Consider the following 22,567-nt stretch of genomic DNA (forward strand, 5'->3'; position numbering starts at 1 on the left):
AAACAGGGAAAGGGAATAACACTGAAATGTATATAAGAAATATTCAAGTTAATAGAGAAATTATACGAGTCTTGTAAATCCCCCAAAAAATAAATAAATAAATAAATAAATATAATGCAACAAGAAAAAAAAATGGTAAATAGATTTGAATAGATATTTGCAAAGGAAGACAGACAATTATCCAATGCATTTATGGAATACGCTCAACATCACTATTCATGATGCAAATATAAATCAAATAGACCATGAGATATCACCTCACTCTAGTTAGAAAAGTTATTAATATGAAAGAGACTAACTCTAGTTAGAAATGTTATAAATATGAAAGAGACTATAAACAATATGTCCCATCAAGAACAGAGAGAAGGATCCTTATACTTTGTTAGTAGGAGTATAAATCAGTCCAGCCATTATAGAAAACACTGTAGACATTCCTGGGGAAAGCTAAAGTGAAACTGAGAGATGTTTCCAGTCCTAGGAAGTAAAATACCTATGCTGAAGAGATTTCTGCACCTGTATGTTCAATATAAGACTACTCTTAACATCCGAGAAGTAAAACTCTTAGTGTCAACTGACTGAAGCAAAAAAGGAAAATGGAGAGAGAGAAGAGAAAAAAAAGAGAGAAACGTGAGAGAGAGAGAGAGAATCCTATTATTTGTCACAATGTTCATAGTAGGTAATGTAAGTCAGCCACAGTAAAGCAAACTTGATCACATGTGTGGAATCTAAACTAGCTGTTCTCATTATGATTGAAGGTGGACTAGTGGTCAGAAAGTCCTGGTATACTATTGTGCAATAGGATGACTATATATTTTTACTTAAAAAATGTATATATTTCACAAAGTTCAAAGAAATGTGGGAAGTGGAGGTTTTCACCATACGTGGTAAAATGCATATATATATATATATATATATATATGTGTTTGATGCACATATAATTGCATCAAACTTACTGATATGTATAGTTTTTATATTATATATCAAAAGCAAAATAATAATGCATTAAAATCTTCCACATTCTAGTCTATTTTATCACTGCATTTTCCTGTAATTAGTTGTGACTTTGAGGAATTGTTAAAAGTCAAAATGTTTCAGGATATATTGTAGGAAATAGGCAATATTTGCCAGCTAATAAATGGTTGCAAAGTTTGTATGAGATTGTTTGAAATCTCTGCCTCTAGAATGCTTTCAATTTCAAATCATAAAAGTTTTTCCTTGTCATTCTAGCTCTTAGCACACGACGTTAGAATGTGTTGAGAAGAAAGGCAAAAGCTTCTTTACTACTCAAGAATACTTTACATCTAAAGAATGCTGGAAGTGGAAAACACAATTTTCTAACAAATCATTCTGCATAGATCTATGTAGGATTTGGAAATTAATCTTCATCTCTTTCAAAATTCTCCAAGAGTGAGAATAGCAATAGAAGTAAAGACTTGGCAGAAAGCCGCCATAGAAAACATGTAGCTATGTCACAGAACACTTAAAGATGAATGGGGGAGTCTCAAACTGCTTGCTTTACGACACATACTGATTGCTCTGAATCTTGCCATTAACAGCTTAAGAATTAGTTTACAGATGGTAGTCTCCATTGGGTACTTATTTTTGTGTGGGAAGACAGGAGGAAGTACTGTTTTCAATTTCCCCCTATTGCTTCTGAATACAAGGATCCTGGGATTCTGTCTGCACTGTGCAAAGAATGCAACTAGAATTCATGAAAATGTATCTGACATTAATAATTCAGGGGCTGTCTCGTACAGCCAAGTGTTTGGGAAAGGCTGAAAATAAACTTTGAAAATATCAAGTTGAAAGCTAGAGTGTTGGAAATTTCCTTCACTGTTTAAAAAATTCCTGCAAGCCAGTAGTTTGACATCAACATACTTCTGTTCAAATTTTAGCATCCATGTTGTCATTAATTCGAGGTGGTCATTTAACTTAAAACTGAAGCAACAAAGTAATCCTCAAAATAATGATCATTTATTTCCAATTACTAAACCCTCCCTGTTCCTCTACAGTCAAGAATACTGTATTTCTTTGCATTCTTTTAATGAGTACAGTGTATTATAGCATCATGTAGTGCTACCAGGAAATCAAGAAGAAAAGAAGATATAAAAAAAAGCTAAAATAGACATAAGTAATTGTTCTCTCACATTTGAATAGCAGAACAGAGGGAAAATAGGTAATTCTGACTAAAGTCGTATCCATTAATTTTGTGTTTTGTGCTTTTAAAAATATTTATAATTTCATATTTTCTTATCAGTAGTATTCCTTTCATGTCAATACAAATTTAGAGCATTTCTCAGTTCTGGGGAGGGAGTAAACTTAATGGCAATACTAAAGGAATGAAACAGCTCAGGGAGAATGGAAATGGCTTCAAGGAATTAAATACCTGCTGTCATTTCTCCTACTGGCAGATAATCTATGTACAAATATTTAGATGTCAACTGGCTAATACACACCCAGTAGCATCCATTAATGACTATCCTTCCTCACTGTGAAAGCATTTCCTGTAGCTGAGAAAAGTAATTCTAGGGGAAATTTTTCTTAATAATAGCTGAGAAACACAGATAGCATTAATAGTCATTTAACATCTTAGAAAAAAATTTAGTAGCTCAATTTATATAGTGCTTGACATTCACCTGTGAAAAGCCTAACATAAGAAACTTCCTTGGAGAAATTCTTTACTTGACAATTGATTTGAAAACATTAAATAAGCCCATGCCACGAACCTTCTCAAATACTGAGTGTCTGCCTTTATATTTAAGTTGATTTAATTTCTCTTTAGTCATGTACAGACACAGAGTACTGGTAATCACTCAGAAAGTCTTGATTATTATTTTTTAATCTCGGGACACCAAATCACCTAAAGGCACCTTTGCTTTTATTTATTCTGAATCACTTCCTATTTTCACTTTGATTGTCACTCCCTGTCTTTCTCCCACTTTTTCATCTGAATTAATTTTTTAAATCTGATAAGATATATTACTGTATGTACTTGAGAGAGCCTAAAGTGACTGTGTTTTCCTCAACAAATCCATTTCTCAATCTTCTCTGTTTTGCTCACATTGCTATGAGAAGCTGACCTAAATTCCCTCCATTAATATCTGGTCAGAGGAGGTTAGTTTTGTTTCTGGATCTTCTAAAAGGCACCCGTATACATCCTGTATGGATTCTGGTAATCCTCTCAATTTGTGATTAGACTTCAACAGGAGTAGTGACTGCTCCCAGTATTGCAAGTGCTAGCTCACTCTTCACTCCCTTTCCCCCAAAGTTTGCAAAAAGCCTTGTAAGCACAGGTACTTCTTTTGTTAAACTCTCAGTAAGTCACCAGGGGTCAAAGTGTCAGCCATTTTCTGCAAGTTTGTGACCAATAAAAATTCTGCATTGCACTCTTTTCTTGCACCTCTGATTCTCACCAGTCTCACCTTGTCTATTCCAGTAATAGAGAGATTTTAAGGTAACCTTCACTAAACCTTGCCTTCTTGTGCTCATGCCCTGAAATGATCCTCTCTTTTTGAGTGTAGGTGGAACCTAATAATTGCTTTTATCTAATCAAATATAGTGAAGCTGATAGAAATATAAGTCTGATGATTCTATCATTTTATATAACACCCAATCTTTCTAGAAGTATATCTGTCTCTTTCTCCATACCCATTTTAGCTTCTCTCTTCAATCACTCTCTAAAGAAGGAAATGACTACATTGGAAACTGCTATGTGAAATATATTATTTTCCACAGGGAAAATAATTATAGACTATGTGTAAGAGCTGAAGTCTATGCCTTTAACTGAATTTTGCTAATAATCTGAGTATGGATTAATAATCTTAGTAGATTTCTACTGAGATGAGTCCTCACATTAGAGATAGAGCCTAGATATTTTAATGATAGCCCATAGAAACAAGAAATAAAAAAAAAAACAAACTTCAGTGTGATACTGCCTGGAATCTTGACACCCCAAAACATTGAGCTATTACATATACATTCTTTTGAGTTGCAGTACTATTATTATTATACAACAATAATTAGTAATGGTTATAGCATTCATTCTTTTTTTTTTTTTTTAGAGATTTATTTATTTATTATGTATAAGTACACTGTAGCTGTCTTCAGATACACCAGAAGAGGGCATCGGATCTCACTACAGATAGTTGTGAGCCACCACGTGGTTGCTGGGATTTGAACTCAGGACCTTTGGAAGAGCAGTCGGTGCTCTTCACCACTGAGCCATCTCTCCAGCCCCCCTATAGCATTCATTCTTGAAATATAAGGCAGCTGAATATTTCTGTAGAAAGTCTTGAGTATCAACTAAATCCAGCTTGCATGTATATTTTATATGATTTTACTTATAAAATCTTCTTTTATAGAAGATTTCAAAAACTTTTGTCATAAAAAATTTTTTTTTTTTATTAACTTGAGTATTTTTATATACATTTTGGGAGTGTTATTCCCTTTCCCGGTTTCCGGGCAAACATCCCCCTCCCCTCCCTTTCTTTATGGGTGTTCCTCCCCATCCTCCCCCTTGCCGCCCTCCCCCAAACAATCTAGTTCACTGGGGGTTCAGTCTTAGCAGAACCCAGGGCTTCCCCTTCCACTGGTGCTCTTACCAGGATAGTCATTGCTACCTATGAGGTCAGAGTCCAGGGTCAGTCCATGTATAGTCTTTAGGTAGTGGTTTAGTCCCTGAAGCTCTGGTTGCTTGGCATTGTTGTACATATGGGGTCTCGAGCCTTCCAAGCTCTTCCAGTTCTTTCTCTGATTCCTTCAATGTGGGGGTCCTATTCTCAATTCAGTGGTTTGCTGCTGGCACACGCCTCTGTGTTTGCTGTATTCTGGCTGTGTCTCAGGAGAGATCTACATCCGGCCCTGTTGGCCTGCACTTCTTGCTTCATCCATCTTGTCTAATTGGATGGCTGTATATGCATGGGCCACATGTGGGGCAGGCTCTGAATGGGTGTTCCTTCTGTGTCTGTTTTAATCTTTGCCTCTCTCTTCCCTGCCAAGGGTATTCTTGTTCCCCTTTTAAAGAAGGAGTGAAGCATTCACATTTTGATCATCTGTCTTGAGTTTTATTTGTTCTAGGCATCTAGGGTAATTCAAGCATTTGGGCTAATAGCCACTTATCAATGAGTGCATACCATGTGTGTTTTTCTGTGATTGGGTTACCTCACTCAGGATGATATTTTCCAGTTCTGACCATTTGCCCTACGAATTTCATAAAGTCATTATTTTTGATAGCTGAGTAATATTCCATTGTGTAGATGTACCACATTTTCTGAACCAGTCACACAGCTCCCTGCACCCAAATCCTGTGGGGGAGAGAGCTGAACTCACAGAAGTGCAGACAATCCTGAGATTACAGGACAGACTGCCACTTCTGTACACTTCTGCCCACATACCTGGCCCAAGAGGAAACTAACTGCATAGTGTCTCTGGACACAGGAATATAGGAACAGTGAGCAGCAGGAACCTGCTAGTTTCTGCCTGCACCTTGAACTAAATTGAACTGGTCCCACTGCTTCCTGCACCCAAAGCCCATGGGGGAGAAAGCTGAACCCTCAGAAGTGTGGATAATCCTGAGAAATCAGAGGAGACAACTACTTTCTGCCCACATTCCTGACCCAAGATGAAATCCCCTAGTGCCACTATGCCCTGTAGGAGCAGTCAGGGGCAGTACCCTTCAGGTTTCTTCGAGCACCTAGAGCTGAAAATAACTTATCAGGAGTACCTACACATCTGACATTAGAGCTCTCTATTCCCAGATCCGGCTGAAAGAAAACAGGCCTACAGTAGTGCTGACACATAGGCTTACAGGAGGATCAAGCCACTATCATCAGAGAACAGTTCTGCCACCAAAGAAAATACTGGATATCCAAACACACCGGAAAAGCAAGATTTAGATTTAAAGTCACATTTTATGATGGTGATGGAGGACTTTAAGAAGGACATAAATAATTCCCTTAAAGAAATACAGGACAACACAAGTAAACATGTAGAACTGAAAGACTCCCGGAGCAGGGAGACCCTCACTCAAGTCTCAGGATGATGCGACCCCCAAGAACTCACGAGAGACCGATCTTGATGCAATCAACAAGAGGTTTATTGATAGGTATGACAGAAACCAGTGCACTGGGCTCGAGGCTCGTATCCCACACAGGGGTAGAGGAGTTCGACCACAAATAGTTGGAAGAAGGGGTATTTAAAGGAAAAACCATACCGAATCACAAGGAAGAACCTCGTGTTTCTCATGATTGTTACCCAATCATAAGGAAGAACATCCTGTTTTTCATGATTGTTCTTTAAGATTTTAATCTAACTTTATGGTTAATCAGTTTCTGCTACTATGGTCAACTGCTATTATGGTCAACTGCTATTATGGTTAGCTAGTTTCTGGAACAAAGTGGCTGAACCAGCTGGTGCAATTACTCTTTCTGTGATCAGCTAGTTTCTGGAACTGGCAGTTCCAGGGCCTGCTTTTGGCTTCATTTGTCTAGGGGGCAATTTTAAACTTTTTCCTTTCAGAATCCCTTAAAGAGGAAACACAAAAAAATCCCTTAAAGAATTACAGGAAAACACAACCAAACAGATGAAGAATTGAACAAAACAGTCCAGGATTTAAAAATGGAAATAGAAACAATAAAGAAAGCACAAAGGGAGACAACCCTGGAGATAGAAAACCTAGGGAAGAGATCAGGTGTCACAGATGCAAGCATCAACAACAGAATACAAGAAATAGAAGAGAGAATCTCAGGGGCAGAAGATACCATAGAAAACATCAACACAACTGCCAAAGGTAATGTAAAACACAAAAAGCTCCTAGCCCAAAATATCCAGGAAATCCAGGACACAATGTGAAGATCAATCATAAGAATAATAGGTATTGAAGAGAGTGAAGACTCCCAACTTAATAAACTTCTGGAGGAATCAACATCCCTGATTTCAAGCAGTATTACAGAACAATGGTGATAAAAACTATGATATTGGTACAAAGACAGGCAGGTAGACCAATGGAACAGAATTGAAGACCCACCAATGAACCCACACACCTATGGTCACTTGATTTTTTTTTCATAAAGGTACTAAAACTATCCAGTGGAAAAAAGACAGCATTTTCCACAAATGGTGCTGGTTCAACTGGAGGTCAGCATGTAGAACAATGAAAATCAAGGAATTATTATCACCCTGTACAAAGCTCAAGTCCAAGTGGATCAAGGACCTCCACATAAAATCAGATACACTAAAACTATTAGAAGAAAACTTGGGGAAGAACCTTGAACCCATGGGAACTGTGGACAATTTCCTGAATAAAACACTAATGGCTTATGCTTTAAGATCACGAATTGACAAATTGGACTTCATAAAACTGTAAAGCTTCATTAAGGCAAAAGACACTGTCATTAGGACAAAATGGCAACCACCAAATTGGGAAAAGATCTTTACCATTCTACATCAAATAGAGGGCTATTATCCAATATATATAAAGAACTCAAGAAGTTAGAATCCAGAGAATCAAATAACCATATCACAAATGTAATACAGGTCTAAACAAAAAAAAATTCAGCTGAGGAATATCAAATGACTGAGAAGTATATAAAGAAATGTGCAACATCCTTAGTCATTAGGAAAATGCAAATCAAAACAACCCTGAGATCTTACCTCAGCCCAGTCAGAATGGCTAAGTTAAAATACCCAGTTAACAACAGATGTTGACAAGGATGTGGAGAAATAGGAATGTTTCTCCACTGTTGGTGGGATTGCAAGATGGTACAACCTCTCTGGAAATCAGTTTGGAGGTTCCACAGAAAATTGGACATAGTATTACCTGAGATCCCAGCTATACCACTCCTGGGCATATTCCCAAGTGATGCTCCAACATATTACAAGGACACATGCTCCACTATGTTCATAACAACCTTTCTTTTTAATAGCCAGAAGCTAGAAAGAACACAGATATCCTTCAACCAAGGAATGGATACACAGATGTGGTACACCTACACAATGGAGTACTACTCTGCTATACAAAACAATGACTTCATGAAATTCATTGGCAAATGTGTGGAACTCAAATATATCATGCTGGGTGAGGTAACCCAATCGCAAAATAGCACACATTGTATGTGCTCACTGATGAGTGGGTATTAGTCCAAAAGCTCAAATTACCCAAGATACAATCCACAGACCACATGAAGCTCAAGAAGAACAACCAAAGTGAGGCTCCTTCAGTCCTTCTTAGAAGGGGAAAATATTCATAGGAGAAAAATGGAGACAAAATATGTAGCAGAGACTGAAGGAAAGGCCATCCAATGACTGTCCCACCTGGGATCCAACCCATATACATACAGTCACAAAACCCAGACAATATTGCTGATGCCAAGAAGTTTATGCTGATAGGAGCCTGATATAGCTGTCTACTGAAAGTCTCAGCCAGAGCATGACAAATACAGAAGAGAGTGCTTGCCACCAGCCATTGAATTGAGAACAGGGTCCCCAATGGAGGAGTCAGAGAAAGGACTGAAGGAGCTGAAGGGGTTAGCAAACGCATAAGAACAGCAATACCAACCAACCAGAGGTTTCAGTGACTAAACCTCCATCCAAAGAGTCCACATGGACAGACCCATGGCTCCAGCTGCACATGTAGCAGAGAATGGCCTTGTTGGCTGCCAATCAGAAGAGAAGCCCTTGTTCCTATCAAGGCTCGAGCTCCCAGTGTAGGTTTAATGTTAAAGTGGCAAGGCAGGAAGGGATGGGTGGATGGTTTGTGAAACACCCTCATAGTAGAAGGGGCAGGGGGATTCATTAATGGTTTTACAGATGGAAAACCTGGAAAGTGTATCACATTTGAAATTTAAATAAAAAATCCAATAAAAAATGAAAAAATTAAGGATATACAGTGAAATAGGATAAAACGTCTTCCCCAGGGAAGCATACACCACTTGGTTATCTAATGTTAAATTGTCAGCCCCCAAATTATACATTTTCAAGTAACATTATACAGACCAAGTAATTTGTATTTTTATACTTAATGATATTCAAATGATTTAATGATATGTACCAAAAATCAATGTAACAATAAGTCATGAATTGAAAACACAGTAAGAGATGGTATATGGGAAGGATTAGTGGAAAGATAGGAAGGAAAAATATAATTACACTGTATTCTCAAAGGTAAAAGAAATAGACAAAAAAAAATAAGGATAAAGATGTCTCCAGTTTTTATGGAAAGAGACTTAAAAACAATGGAACTGTAAACTCAAAAAATCTATCCTTTCCTTTATTATTTCAGGATGAATCAAATATCATGAACTCCAGCCTAAAGGGGAGTTTCAATACTACTCCCAGTAATCCCAGAATAATGCTGATGAAAGGATCCCTTGAGATGTTAGTTGGTTGATGGCTACATGACTTCTTTGTAATCTGCATTCTAATAGAGATTTGAGCATTATTGTTTATTTTAAGTGGGAGTGTAGCAGAAATTATAGTGAACTCTTTGCTACACTTTTTTATTACATTATGCCTGAAATCCATTCTCCATGTCAGAATTTCTTGGTAGGCTTTGCTAGTTTTGCATATACCCATATACACAACCATATACATATACGCATACACAAACACATACACATACATGTATGCATATACATACACAAACATGTATATGTGCACATACACGTATACATGCACATACACATAAACATATACATACACACATACACATACATATTAATAGACACATAGTAATTACACATATTTATGAGATACAATGTGATACATAGTACTTGCAAAGTAAGTACAAATGGTATATCACATCTGCAAATTTACCTATACTATCTCTCTAGATTTTAAGTATTTTTTTTTTTGTGTTACAAGTTGGACTATGGGCTGTAGAACTATAGCTCATTAAATCTGTAGTCATGTCCTTGCACTAATGCTTTCTAATCATTTCCTTCCTTTGGAACCAAGATCGCCTTAGGTCTCCTTACAGAATGATGACAGTTCTTTAAGACTCCCAATTAAAGGGCCAGTAAATATCTTTAACAAAATTATAGAATACTTCCCTAAACAAAAGAAAGATATGCCCATAAACGTACAAGAAGCCTAAAAACCTCCAAATAGATTACACCAGAAAAGAAATTCCTCCTATCACATAACAGTAAAAACACCAAACCCACAAACAAAAGAAAGAATATTATAAGCAGTAAGGGAAAAAGTCAAGTAACATATAAAGCAGACCTATCAGAATTATACCAGACTTCTCACCAAGGACAATGAAGGCCAGAAGATCCTGGGCATATGTCACACAGACCCTAAGAGATCAGAAATACCAGCCCAGGCTATTATATCCAGCAAAACTCTCAATTATCATAGACGGAAAAACCAAATATACCACGACGAAACCAAATTTACACGATATCTTTCCCCTAATCCCGCCCTACAATGGATAATAAATGGAAAACACCAACAGAAAGAGGGAAACTCCTCCCAAGAAAAAGCAAGAAAGTAATCTTCTTTAAACATGCCCAAAAGAAGAAAGCCACACAAACATAATTCTACCACTAAAACAAAAATAATAAGAAACAACAGTCACTATTCCTTAATATCTCTTAACATCAATGTTCTCAATTCCACAATAAAAAGACAAAGAATATCATACTGGATATGCAAAGAGAACACAGCATTTTGCTGCATATAGGAAACACACCTCAGTGATGAAGACAGACACTACCTGAAAGTAAAATGATAGAAAACAATTTTCCAAACAAATGATCCCAAGAAACAAGTTGGAGTAGCCATTCTAATATCAAATAAAATTGACTTTCAACCAAAAATTATCAAAAAAAAGAGGAAGGACACTTCATATCCATTAAAGGAAAAATCCACCAAGATGAACTCTCAATCCTGAATATCTATGCTCCAAATGCAAGGGCACCTACATTCATAAAATAAACCTTACCAAAGCTCTTAGCACACATTGTACCTCATACAACAATTGGGGTAGATTTCAACACCCCACACTCATCAATGGACAGATCATGGAAACAGAAACTAAACAGAGACATAGAGAAACTAAAAGAAGTTAAGAACCAAATGAATTTAATAGATATTTATAGAACATTTCACCCGAAAAAAAAAGATTATACCATTTTCTCAGCACCTCATGGTACCTTCTCCAAAATTGCCTATATTGGTCACAAAACAGGCTTTAACAGATATAAGAAGATTGAAATATTCCCCTGCATCTAGGCAGGTCACCAACGACTAAGCCTGGTCTTTAATAACAATCATAAAGGACAGAAGGCCCACATATACATGGAAGTTGAACAACATTCTATTCAATGATAACTTGGTCAAGGAAGAAATAAAGAAAGAAATTAAAGACTTTTTAGAATTTAATGAAAATGATGACACAACATACCCAAACTTATGGGACACAATGAAGACAGTGCTAAGAGGAAAACTCATAGCCCTGAGTGCCTCATAAAAGAAACTGGAGAGAGCATATATTAGCAGATTGACAGCACACCTAAAATCTCTCAAACAAAGAGAAGCAAATACACCCAAGAGGAATAGAACACAGGAAATAATCAAACTCAGGGCTGAAATCAACCATATATAAACAAAAAGAACTATAGAGAGAATCAACAAAAACCAGTAACTGATTCTTTGAGAAAATCAACAAGATAGATAAACCCTTAGCCAGAGTAACCAGAGGTCATAGAGAGAATATCCAAATTAACAAAACCAGAAATGAAAATGGAGTCACAAAAACAGCATCTGAGGACATTAAAAAAATCACAATATCCTACTACAAAAAACTATATTCAACAAAACTGGAAAATCTGGATGAAATGGACAATTTTCTAGACAAATACCAAGCACCAAAGTTAAATCAAGATCAGATAAACCCACATCCATACTCCTGAAGTAATAGAAGCAGTTATTAAAAGTCTCCCAACCAAAAAAGTCCAGGACCAGATGGGTTTAGTGCAGAATTCTATCAGACCTTCATAGAAGACCTCATATGAATACTGTACAACTTATTTCACAAAATAAAAACAGAACGAACACTACCCAACTCCTTCTATGAAGCCACAATTGCACTTATACCTAAACCACAAAAGTATCCACCAAGGAAATAGAACTTCAAACCAATTTCCCTTATGATATCAATGCAAAAATTCTCAAATAAACTCCCACAATCCAAATCCAAGTACACATCAAAACCATCGTCCATCATAATCAAGTAGGCTTTACCCCAGGGACACAGGGATGGTTGAATGTAAGGAAATCAATCAGCATAATCCACTATATAAACAAACTAAAAGAAAAACCACATGATCATCTCATTAGATGCTGAGAAAGCATTTGAGAACATTCAACACCTACTCATGTTGACAGTCTTGGAATTGAAGGCCCATACCTAAACACATTGAAAGCAATATACAGCAAACCAGTAGCCCACATCAAACTGAAGAGAAAGTAACTTGAAGCAATCTCATTAAAATCAGGGACTAGACAAGGCTGCCCAATATCTCCCTACCTATTTAATATAGTACTTCAAGTCCCAGCTAGAGCAAGCAGCAATCAAAAGGAGGTCAAAGGTATACAAATTGGAAATTAAGAAATCAAAATATCACTCTTAGCAGATGATAAGATAGTCTACTTAAATGACCCCAAAAGTTCCACCAGAGAACTACTAAGCCTGATAAACAACTTTAGCAAAGTGGATTGATATAAAATTAACTAAAACAAATCATTAGCCTTCCTCTACTCAAAGGATAAACAGGCTGAGAAGGAAAGTAGGGAAATGGCACCCTTCAAAATAGTCCCAAATAACATAAAATACCTGTGTGACTCTAACCAAGCAGGTCAAATATCTGTATGATAAGAACTTCAAGTCTCTGAAGAAAAAAATTGAAGACGATCTCAGAGGATGTAATGACCTCCCATGCTCACGGATTGGCAGGATTAATATAGTAAAAATGGCCATTTTGCCACAGGCAATTTATAGAATCCATGTAATCCACATCAAAATTCCAACTCAAATCTTCATAGAGTTAGAAAGAGCAATTTGAAAATTCATTTGGAATAAGACAAGTCGCAGGATACAGAAAACTAACCTCAACAATAAAAGGACTTCTGGGGGAATCACCATTATCTCTGACCTCAAGCACTATTACAGAGCAATAGTGATAAAAACTGCATGATATTGGTACAGAGACAGGCAGGTAGGTCAATGGAATCGAAGACCCAGAAATGAACACAAACACCTATGGTCACTTGATCTTTGACAATGGTGCTAAAAGCATCCAGTTGAATAAAAAGATAGCATTTTTAACAAATGGTGTTGGTTCAACTCCAGGTCAGCATGTAGAACAATGCAAATTGACCCATTCTGATTGCCCTCCGGTTAAAAGCGCAGTGGATCAAGGACCTCCACATAAAACCAGATACACTCAAACTAATAGAAGTAAAAGTGGGGAAGAGCCTTGAACACATGTTCACTGAGGAAAATTTCCTGAACAGAACACCAAGGGCTTATGCTGTAAGATCAAGAATCAACAAATGGGACCTCATAAAACTGCAAATGTTCTCTAAGGCAAAGGACATTGTCATCAGGACAAAATGGTAACCAAGAGATTGGGAAAAGATCTTTACCTATCCTGAATCTGATACTAGCGTAATATCCAAAATATACAAAAGAACTCAAGAAGTTAGACTTTAGACAGCCAAATATCCTTTTTAAAAATGGGTTAGAGAGCTAAACAAAGAATGCTCAGCTGAGGAATATCGAATGACCGAGAAGTACCTAAAGAAGTGTTTGACATCTTTAGTCATCAGGGAAATGCAAATCAAAACAACCCTGAGATTCCACTTCACACCAGTCAGAATGGCTAAGATCAAAAACTCAGGTGATAACAGATGCTGGCAAGGATGTGGAGAAATAAGAACACTCCTCCATTGTTGGTGTGATTATACTCTTATATAACAACTCTGGATATCTGTCTGGAGGTTCCTCAGAAAATTGCACATAGTACTACCTGAGGACCTAGCTATACCTCTCCTGGGCATATACCCAAATGATTCTCCATCATACAGCAAAGACACTTGCTCCACTATATTCATAGCAGCCTTATTTGTAATAGCCAGAAGCTGGAAAGAACCCAGATGCCCTTCAACAGTAGAATAGGTACAGAAAATGGGGTATATCTACACAATGGAGTACTACTCAGCTATAAAAAACAATGACCATGAAATTCATAGACAAATATATTGAACTAGAAAATATCAGCCTGAGCGAGGTAATCCAATCACAGAAAAACACACATGTTATGCATTCACTGATAAATGGATATTAACCCTAAACTCTTGGATTATCCAAGATAAAATCCACAGACCACGTGAAGCTCAAGAATAAGGATGACCAACGTTCTGATGCTTCACTCCTACTTAAAAGGTGGAACAAAAATATTCATAGGAGGGGATATGGAGGCAAAATTGGAGCAGAGACTGAAGGAAAGGCTATCAAATTTCTGCCCCACCTGGGGATCCAGTCCATATACATACAGCCACCAAACCTAGTCAATATTGATGAAGCCAAGAAGTGCATGTTGATAGGAGCCTGATACAGCAGTCTCCTAAGAGGCTCAGCCAGAGCTTGACAAATACAGAGTTGAATGCTAGCAGCAAACCATTGAGCCTAGAATGGGATTCCTGTTGGAAGAATTAGGGAAAGGATTGAAGCAACTGAAGGGGCTTACTTCCCCGTAAGAACAACAATACCAACCAACCAGCACTCCCAAGGACTAAACCACTACCCAAAGACTATACATGGACAGACCCCTGGCTCCAGCTGCATATCTAGCAGAAGGTGCCTTGTTGGGCTCCAATGGGAGGAGAAGCCCTTGGTCCTACCAAGGCTGGATGCCCCAGTGTAGGGGAATGTCAGATGGGGGAGACTGGAATGGTGGGTGATTCGGAAGGAGGAACACCCTTATAAGGAGAGGGGGATAGGATAGGGGGCTTATGTTTGGGAAACCGGCATATGGAATAACTTTTTGAAATGTAAAATAAAATACCCAAAAAAAATACATTTAAAAAAGGATCTCTTCGTTGCTTATTATTAAGGATTCTGATGTCTTTCCAAAAAACCATCTAGTTAGAAGGGTGTCTTAGCCACTATACGATTTTTGTAGTATACACAGAAGAATATTTAGATTATTTGTATTCTATGTGTATTCCTCTTTTGGGATTTGTTGTCTTAGAACTGCATCATTGGAGCTATTATAAGCCTCAGCCTATTCTTCTAACAGGGATTTTGTGTTCTTGAGGCCATTGATTGATGGAAGCTTAGGGGAATTTTGGCATGCTTTTGGTATTATTTGTGCATTGTACTAGTACCTTGTGCTTTGTTTTTAGATAGTTTGCTACAGATCTTGATGTCTAACAAATATCAAGTCTTCTTAGAAAATAAGGGCACTTTCTTATGCCTTCTTTTTTTCTTTTTGCTTAACCAAAGTACTATTTGCCCATCAATGCATAGTATGGGCAAATGTTACTCACTACGTTGCTTAGGATGTCATGAGGTAATATTTCAAGAAACATTTCCTGCAATATTCCATTTTGTCTAACAGCTACCTCAGTGGTGAGCCAAATAAAGTTCTTTCTCTTCATTAGTACCATTTATGAAGTTATAAAGTACCTTAATAAATTTTATAGTTATTAAAAACTGATAACACATCATTCTAATGGAAATGAGTGATAATAAGAATAATAAACAATATTCTTGCCATAAAAAGAATGACAAGCTGATATATATGGCATGTACCAACCTTAAACATTTCATGTACTTAACAGAAATCAGATGTAAAAGTCCTCGTGTGCGATTCCATTTAATACTAAAGTCTAAAATAGGCAACTCTCTTACAAAAGAAAGTAGATTGTTAGTTGCTAGGGAATGAAGGAAATGGATAATTTGAATGTATGAAAATTCTTTTAAAAGTGATTAACTGCCAAGATTTCAGCTAATAAAGAGTAAAGACATTCAGTTACTAATTTAACGTGATAAAACCAGGTGTGGGGGCATGTACTGTGATATTAGCATTTGAAAATTTGAAATAGGATTATGGATCAAGGACAGCCTGCGTAATATAATAAACTCCAGGTTATCTTGAGCTATATAGCAAGACCATATCTCAAAAATATTAATTTTATGTTATATGATTATCTCAATAAACAGTAAAATAAAATATATTTGTGTGGTACGGAAGAGTTTCCGTGGTCATTATGATGATTTTTATTAGACTAGTGTTTTATAATCAGAATAAAAAAATATGTACTGATATGCAACTGTGACAAACTTAAAAAAAGTAGTATTTGTACACATTAAACTCAAAATAGTCAATCTTTCAAAGGTGTACTAAAAAGGATGATTTTTATAATACTAATCGGGAATTCTTTTATGATAATTTTATATGACAGAACTCCCTGTGCTGTCATGGATCAAGAAGAAGAATAATAGGCAAAATAATCCAATGTAGTTTGTTCAGAAAACAATTAAGCAGAAAGATACCAGCCAAGTGTTCTCTATGTGTGGAACTAAAGTCATCTAAAGTCATTTCCAATCTTTTTTTTTTTTTTTTTTTTGGCCTAATGAGAAAATAGGTAAAGTATTGATGGAAAGGAAGAGAGTAGAATTCAACAGAGAAAGAGCAGGGCAAACAAACAATTTTGCAAATCTTTTTCTGTAACTCTGGCTTATTAGTCTTCTACAAAAGTTCACCCTATATCAAAGTCATGAGAAGACATGGGGGAAACATAAATATATGACATTGAGTAAAAGAAGATACTCTTAAGAGGCTGTAGATTGGAACCTTCCAACTATATGAGAGGCATCAATGGGAAAAATCCACAAGACAGTAAAATGATCAGTGGTTTGAATAAAAGAAAGAAGTAAATGACAATAAGGAGATTTCAAGGCAGTGAAGCTACTATGTATGATATTATAATGCTGAAATGAAGAGAGAATGCCAATAAGAATGAACCCTGCTGTAAATTATGGAGTCTGATTATAATGCTGTGTCAATTCAGTCTATCAATTATAAAAACTGTGCTACTGAGTTGGGATATTGATACAGGTGAGTCTGTGTATGTCTAATGGCAAGATGTATATAGGAGACATTTGCATTTTATTCTCTGATTTGCTGTGAGCCTAAAATGTCTTTAAAAAATTAAACTGTATTAGAAAAATGTGCTCACTCTGAAAGATTACTTTAGTCAGAACTGTAATCAGATAAGGAAATCACGGAAGCAAACTTCCCATGGTTTATGTCAACAAAAATATATTATCCTCGAAACTTTGATTGCCAAAGGGACTGTATTTCAATTACCAGAAAGGTATTTCTTAAATTAGCAATGTAAAATAGATACAAGCTGTGGATAAATGAAATATACATGGATAAATTCAAATTACAGAAAAAATGTCAACAGTTTTCATTTTGTAGGACAAAACAAATTGTCCTCCAGTTGTTTCTATTGCTGCCTTGTCACAAGTCTTATTTGGCTATTTCTAGTAACTACTTATTAGGGCCCAATTGCTCTCCTAATTTATTCAGGTATTTATAGAATGCTTAATGTGTTCTTAGCCCTAAGGCTATGAAGATAACACACACACACACACACACACACACACACACACACACACACTTATACAGTGACACACCTAAGCTTTCGGAAAATGTCAAAGCAGTGTCAGTAGAAAAGAATGAAAAATACACCATATGGCATTCCATTAAAAGATCTGATTGTTTAGAGCTTTCCAATTGGAGAATACGCTCTGTAAAGATGTTGAGAGCATATAGAGTCTGAAGATTTAAAGCAATTTATTTTCAGTGTTTTCCATTCTACCTAGAGAGTATAGAACAGTCAGTGTGGCTACTAAATAGGATCATGTTACTGTCCTAAAGGTTAATTTAATGTTATGTTTTTAGACTATTTTACATAATTTCCAAAGTTTTACACTGGATCATCTATTTGCCATAGTTGTGTCAATTATCACAATTTTAAGAAATACAGACCTTAAAACTTACAATAAGGAAAATCCTACAAAAAGTCTTTCTTCACTGATAAGCTACTTACTGTCCCTTTACTATAGAACTTGTTCTTTACTACTCTTTGTAGACCATCACAATTCTCCCTGCTTCTTTGCCTCCTAAACACACACACACACACACACTCACGTACCTTAAATAAAACCCTAACAGAGTAACAGTATAAGTCAAGAACAATCTAATAGAGTAAAACTGGGATTATTTGAAAAATACAGGAATGAGAAACTGCAAAGAAATGCACTAATATAATTATGTGGATAATACAGTAGTTGCAGAAACACATTAAAACTGGACATTTAATGCCACTTTAGAAACTAACAGGTTATGAACCAAAAGGATTTAACAGACGTATACAGAACATTGCACCCTAAAATAAAATAATATACTTTCTTCCCAGCACCGCATACCTTCTTCTCAGCACCTCATGGTGCCCTCTCCAAAATAAGCCACAACAAATACAAGAGGATTGAAATAATCCTATGTATTCTATTAGATCACCACAGACTAAGGCTGGCCTTCAATAACAACAAAAACAATAGAAAGCCCAAAAATTCATGGAAACAGAACAATTGCTGGTCTGCATGCAGAATAATGAAAATCGATCCATATTAATCACTTTGTATAAAGCTCAAGGCCAAGTGAATCAAGGTCATCCATATTAAACCAGATACACTGAATCTAATAGAAGAGAAAGTGGGACATAGCCTTCAACACAATAGCACAGGGGAAATTTCCTGAACAGAACACCAATGGCTCATGCTCTAAGATCAAGAATTGACAAAATAGGACCTCATAAAATTGCAAAGCTTCTGTAAGGCAAAAGACATTGTCATTAGGCTAAAATGGCAACCAACAGATTGGAAAAGGTTCTTCATTAAACCTACGTCTGATAGGGGGCTAATATAAAAACTGTACAAAGAACTCAAGAAATTAGACTCTAAAAACCTAAATAACCAAATTAAAAACTGGGGTATAGAGCTAAACAGACTTCTCAAAAAAAGGAATATCAAATGACTGAGAAGTACCAAAGAAATGTTCAATATCCTTAGTCATCATGGAAATGCAAATTAAAACAACCCTGAGATACTACCTCACACCAGTCAGAATGGCTAAGATCAAAAACTCAGGTGACAACAGATGCTGTCGAGGATGTGGAGAAAGAGGAATACTCCTCCATTGTTGGTGGGATTGCAAACTGGTACAACCACTCTGGAAATCAGTCTGTAGGCTCCTTAGAAAATTGGACATAGTACTGAGGACCCAGCTATACCCCTCCTGTGCATATACCCAAAAGTTTTTCCAACATATAACAAGAACACATGCTCCTTTATATTTATATCAGCCTTATTTGTAATAGTCAGAAGCTGGAAAGAAAACCCAGATGTCCCACAACTGAATAATGGATACAGAAATTGTGGTTCATTTGCATAATGGAATACTATTCAGCTATTAAAAACAAGATCATCATGATTTTTGCAGGCAACTGGATCTAACTAGAAAATATCTTCTTGAGTGCAGTAAACCAAACCCCAAAGGAAATGTATGGTATGTACTGACTGATAAGTGGACAATAGCCAACAAGTTCAGAATACCCATGGTATAACTCACAGACTATAGGAAGCTTAACAAGAAGGAAGGCCCCAGTGTGGATACATCAATCCCACTTAATAAGGGGAACAAAATAATCATAGGAAGCAGAGGTAGAGAGGAACCTGGGTAAGAGAGTGGTGGGGGAGTAAGGGGGCAGGATCAGGTATTGGGGGAGAGACAGGAGAGAATTCCAGAGGGCCAGTAGAATCAATGGATATATGCATCAGTATGGGGGTGGGTATGGGTGGGTCAAACCTCTATAAAGTCCTAGAGATCTGGGATGTGAGAGGCTCCCAGGATTCGATAGAGATGACCTTAGCAGAAATGCCTGAACCTGAAGAGACCTCCTTCAGTAGATAGACATGGCCCCTAGTTGAGGCATGTGGCCACCTGCCCATATTCAAAATTTTGACCCGATATTTTCCCTGTCTAAGGAATGCAGGAAAAAATGGAGCAGAGACTGAAGGAAAGGCCATCCAGTGACCAGCCCAATGTGAGATCCATTCTATGTGCAAGCACCAAACCCTGACACTATTATTGATGCTATTTTGTGCTTGAAGACAGGAGCCTAGCATGGCTGTCCTCTAAGAGGTGCTACTAACAGCTGACTGAAACAGATACTTACAGCTAACCAGGATGGCTATGAAAGAATTAGGGGAAGAAGGACTGAAGGAACTGAAGGGATTGTAACACAGGAAGACCAAGACAATCAATTAACCCGACTCCCTCAGGGCTTCAGAGACTAAGCCACTAACCAAAAGAGTACACATGGGGATCAGTAATACCTAAAGGCCCATACATAGAAGAGGATCACTGTCTGGTTTGTCCTCAGTAGGAAAAGAATGTTACTAATCTGTAGATATTTGATGCCCCAGGAGAAAGGAGACACTGGTGGGGAAGTAGGGGTGGAGGGGGTGAAACAGAACCCTCTTAGAAACAAAGGAGAGGGGTTATGGGTTATGGGGTAAAGAATTCAGGGAGTGATACCAGGAAAGGGGGCAATGTAAATAAATAAAACAATTTATCAAAATGTAATATATATATATATATATGTGTGTGTGTGTGTGTGTGTGTGTGTGTGTGTGTGTGTGTGTGTCTTATGATAATCCTGTTAGCATTATAATCAATATCTAATATATTTAAGTCTTTTTCTTTTGTAAATTCAGGAACAATAGAAAATATCTGCATTTACAGCTTTTCCGTACTAGCATTTTGAAAGTTTTGAAAAAACATTGTTATTCTTTTGAAAACTTTATATACGAGCCTACAAAATATCTTGAATATATTGACCCTACCAGAACTCCTCTCCAGGTTAAAAAATTAATTAAAAAAAAAGACTAGCTCTGTACCCAAATCCTGTGGGGGAGATAGCTGGATGCTCAGAAGTGCAGACAATCCTAAGAGCTCAGGGGAGACCACCACTTTTGCTTATATTCCTGGCCCAAGAGGAACCTGCCTGGTGCCCGCTAGATACAGAAATATAGGAACAGTCAGCAGCAGGAACCTTGTGGTTTCTGCCTGCACCCGGAACTGAACTGAACCAGTCCCATAGGTCTCTGTACTAAAATTATCAAGCGAGAGAGAACTGGACTCTCAGAAGTGCAGACAATCCTCAGGCCTCAGAGGAGACAACTACTTCTGCCCACATTCCTGACCCAAGAGGAACCTGCATAGTGCCCTCTGTGCCCTCTGGGCACAGGATCATAGGAGCAGTCAGGGGCAGGACCCTTCTGGTTTCTGCCTGTGTCTAAAGCCAAAAGCCAGTCACCAGGAGTGCCAACACACCTGAGAACAGAAGTAAGACCAACTATTCTAATCCTAGGGACCCACCTGGTGTGTACCTCAGGACATACAAAGTCAAAAGTTGTCTGGGACAGGACACTTCCGGTTTCTGGCAATGCCCAGAGCTGAACTCCTCTCACAGCTCTCTACCCGGATCCTGTGGGGAGAGAGAGCTGGACTCTCAGAAGTGCAAAAAATCCTGAGAGCTCAGGGGAGATCACCATTTCTGCTCGCATTCCTGGCCCAAGAGGAACCTGCCTGGTGCCCTCTGGATATGGGGACCTAGGAACAGTCAGCTGCAGGAACCTTCTTGTTTCTTCCTAAGCCCAGTGCATAGAACCAGGTACCTGGAGTGCAGACACAACTGAGAGCAGAAGCAGGACCAACTCTTCTGCTCCAATCAATCCACCTGGAGGCTTTAGCACACACAGGCAGAGGAGTAGCTCTCTGTTCCAAGATCCAGCTGAAGGAAAGCAGGTCTGCAGGAGTACTGACACACAGGCTTGCAGGAGGGTCTGGTCACTGTCAGAAACAACATGACAAACTGGCACCAGAGACAGCCTGATTGTAAGAGGAAGGTACAGGAGCCAGGGCAGCAGAAACCAAGACTGCTTGGCATCATCAGAGCCCAGTTCTTTCACCAAAGCAAATACTGGATAACCCAACACATCTGCAAAGCAAGATTTGGGTTTAAAATTGCATCTCATTATGAAGATAGAGGACTTTAAGAAGAGCATAAATAAATCTCTTAAAGAAATACAGGAACACACAGGTAAACAAATAGAGGTCCTTAAAAAGGACAAACAGAGATCCCTTAAAATATTACAGGAAAACACAACCAAACAGGTGAAGAAATTGAACAAACCATCCAGTATTTAAAAAATGGAAATAGGAACAATAAAAAGCAAAGCTTTAGCTAAAGGGAGAGAACTCTAGGGATAGAAAACCTAGAAAGAGATCAGGAAGTCTAGGATGCAAGCATCACCACAGAATACAAGAGATAGAAGAGAATCAGGGGGCAAAAGATACACACAGAAACATTATACAATCATCAAAAGAGGAATGTAAATGCAAAACTCCTAGCTGAAATATCAGGG

This window comes from Rattus rattus, chromosome X (genome assembly GCF_011064425.1).
Source record: "Rattus rattus isolate New Zealand chromosome X, Rrattus_CSIRO_v1, whole genome shotgun sequence".
Taxonomy (NCBI): Eukaryota; Metazoa; Chordata; class Mammalia; order Rodentia; family Muridae; genus Rattus; species Rattus rattus.